This window comes from Microcaecilia unicolor, chromosome 10, assembly GCF_901765095.1.
Source record: "Microcaecilia unicolor chromosome 10, aMicUni1.1, whole genome shotgun sequence".
NCBI classification, from domain to species: Eukaryota; Metazoa; Chordata; class Amphibia; order Gymnophiona; family Siphonopidae; genus Microcaecilia; species Microcaecilia unicolor.
In genome coordinates, this window is record NC_044040.1 from 12081762 (window position 1) to 12085374 (window position 3613).

Below are 3613 nucleotides of genomic sequence, written 5' to 3' on the forward strand. Positions count from 1 at the left end.
GCATAGGATGAAGTTAAGAGGTTATAAGCTTAGAAGAAAATCGAAGGAAATACTTTAAAGAAAAAGATGGTGGATGTATGCAATAGCCTCCTAGTGAAGAGAGGTTGTCTGAATTCAAGGAAGTATGGGACAGGCACATGGGATCTTATAGGGAAAGGAGGAGGAGACAGTTGATATGGATAGACAGACTGAATGGGCCATTTGGCATTAATCTGCCATCATGTTTCGATGTTTATAAAATGGGTTTTCAGACCAGATACATCTTCTGGATCTGGGAGGTATTTTCTTTCTTAAATTTCCTACAAAATGTATTCTCGGTTTAAATGGGGTAGCTTTTCTTTTTTGGAAGTGGACCATTCAAAGACGTTTGTGAACTCTAAAGAGCAAATAGTATTGAATGATTGTTATTAAGGGGTTTTGCTGGTTTGCATTGCATTTGATCCATCACTAGTGGATCCATCATTTTTTTTTAAATTGTTAATTTATCTGTTTTAGTTTTCCTTTGCCTTCTCCTTATTGGTGAGCCTGATTTTCTGACGATTCATTTTTTTTCCTTTTGCAATTTTGTTTCTTAAGAGTTTTTCCTCAAGTCCAATCTATTTTCTAACATGCGAGTATACTATGTCCTACTTCTCCTCTTAGAAAAAAATAATAGATAACCGGTAATATACGTATTCATTATTGGTTGCATAGTTTGGCTAAACTTAGACAAGTTGACATGTCTGGAGTTCAAAATATCCACTGCAATTATGTTTTTAGTGATTCACAGAAAGGTAGAAGCTCTCTTAGAAGTTTAGTCAGTTAAGTTCTATAACATAATGGGAACCAATTTCTATATCAGCATTCTATAAATTAAAATCACAATACATTTATATACTAAAATAAAATCCATTCCCTTAACCCATAGTTATTAACCAATCCATACACCAATACATTTAAAACCAAACAATTCTCCACAATACTCTTTCAATACACATTCAAATAGCATATATCTGGCAATCTTTTACATCAATGTGTGATCATAGCTCTTTAGTCATGTGTTAATCCACTGCTCCAGAGTCTCCCTCAAGATTCAGCCTTGCTTCAAATCAGACTCATTGAATCACCAACTTGTAAAATAGCTCTGTCCTTTTTTCCAACAAACCGTTGTAACGTTAGTGATAAATCTTGAACAACCATTGATGATGTCAGCAACATCCAAAACTGTCCATTTTCACCATTAGCAGTATCATGTGTTCCAGACATATATTTTTTGAAAATGTTGTTACATCTGTATTACAGTTTCAATCTCTCCTGTTCTTATAGTATTCCACCATTCGACCAGGACCCAACATGCTCATGTTTCGCTATAAAAGCGTCATCAGGGATCTTGAATTTGGCTCATCCAGGTGGTGGGGTAGTCAAATACCAGCGATGCGGTGGTGAGCTAGAAACTCTAATACAAATGTAACCACATTTTCAAAAAATATATATATCTGGAACACATGATACTGCTAATAGTGAAAATGGACAGTTTTGGATGTTGCTGACTGACATCATCAAGATTTATCACTAACGTTACAACGGTTTGTTGGAAAAAAGGACAGAACTATTTTACAAGTTGGTGATTCAATGAGTCTGATTTGAAGCAAGGCTGAATCTTGTGGGAGACTCTGGAGCAGTGGGTTGACACATGACTAAAGAGCTATGATCACACATTGATGTAAAAGATTGCCAGATATATGCTATTTGAATGTGTATTGAAAGAGTATTGTGGAGAATTGTTTGGTTTTAAATGGATTGGTGTATGGATTGGTTAGTAACTATGGGTTAAGGGAATGGATTTTATTTTAGGATAATTGTATTGATCTATTAATAAAGAAATAAATTTTAAAATGTTAAACAGTTACTAGTGAGTAATTTGTAATATAATGTGTAACTAATTATAGAGTCGAGACCTAGATTGTAATTGTGAATACATTTATATAAACACAAGTTTCAAGTTTATTCAGAATTTACTATTCTGCCCATCAAAAACGCATGTCTGGGTGGCTTTCAATCTAAATATTATAGACAAGAAATAATAGGAAGGAAGGGGTTTTGACTAGCCTGTTAGGTCTGACAAGCTCACTTCCATGGACTGCAACAGAGAGACTAGGGATAAGCATCAGAGAAGACAAACGTTTTACGTTCTGTTTTATAAAGCTTCGGAGAGACGTTTGATGATGAAGAGATTGGGTAGTTTATTCCAATGTTCAGGTCACTGAACTGAGAAAATTGCCTTCCTAGTTCCCGAAAAGACGGTACTATCAGTAGATTTTGGAATGATGATCGCAATATTCTTGAAATAGAATATGGTGTTGACATGTGAGCGAGAGGTATGGTAGTTCACCAGACAGATGGGTTTCATAAACTAATAGCAAAATCTTGTAAATAATACGATTAGGCAGGGGGAGCCAATGGGCCAAATTCAAGAGTGGAGTAACGTGGTTGAATTTTTTTTTCCAGTAGTTTGATATTGGTATTTTGGACTATTTGTAGATGCCTGATGTCAGTTGTTTTGAGACCCAGGTACAGTGAGTTACAGTAATCAAGTTTGCTGATGACAAAGAAATGAATAAGTATATTTAGTACAGGTGGATCAATGAAAGAGTGAATTGAATTACATTAATGATTTGCAGCTGGAAAGCAATTCATCTATAACAGTGATGGCGAACCTATGGTATATGCATGCCAGAGAGGGCACGCAGAGCCCTCTCTGTTGGCACGCGTGCCGTCGCCTCAGCCAGTTCCAGCCCCCCCTCTGAATAAAAGTCATACCTGGTCGGAGTTAAGGTGGCGTCGGCGAAAAGCGTGCTGGCTCGGTGCCGCCTTAACTCCGACCAGGTATGACTTTTATTCGGGGGGGGGGGGGCTGGTGCTTAGGCGGCCTGGTGCTGGGTGGGAGTGATGCCTGATGCTTGGTGGGAGGGAGGAGAAAAATTGCACAAGAAATGAAGAAAGGAGGAAAGTAAAGAAATAAATGGAAAGGAAGCCCTGGAAACGGAGTTAAGAGAACAGATAAAGAGCAGCAGAATCAGAGACTAGGACCAATGTGGATAGAAAAACAAAATCAACAGACAAAGGTAGAAAAAAATAATTTTATTTTCACTTTAGTGTTTGGAATATGTCCAATTTGAGAATTTACATCTGCTGTCTTATTTTGCACTGGGTATACTGGAGCTGTAACAGCTTACAGAAATGATTTATAATGAAAAAAATGTTATTTTTTTCTCCTATACTAGTATAATATTTTCAATGATGTCTGTTCATATGCGCCATGGCTGGTGTAAGGGGTGTGGCTATCATAGGGGTGGAGTCATATGTGGTGACCCCACCCACAATGAGTACCGGCACCTGTTATTCAGGTTAAATTGCCCTGTTGGCACTTTGCGATAAAATTAGATTTTGGGTTGCTGTTTGGGCACTCGGTCTCTGAAAGGTTCGCTATCACTCATCTATAATGACACCTGAAGTTTTCTTTTAGAGATGTGGTTCCAACTGTCCTCCATGCTACAGGAGTGATTAAAAGTGTTTATGTATGAATGATTTGCAAATAAAGTGATCATCCTGAAATTAATATATACACAAAACA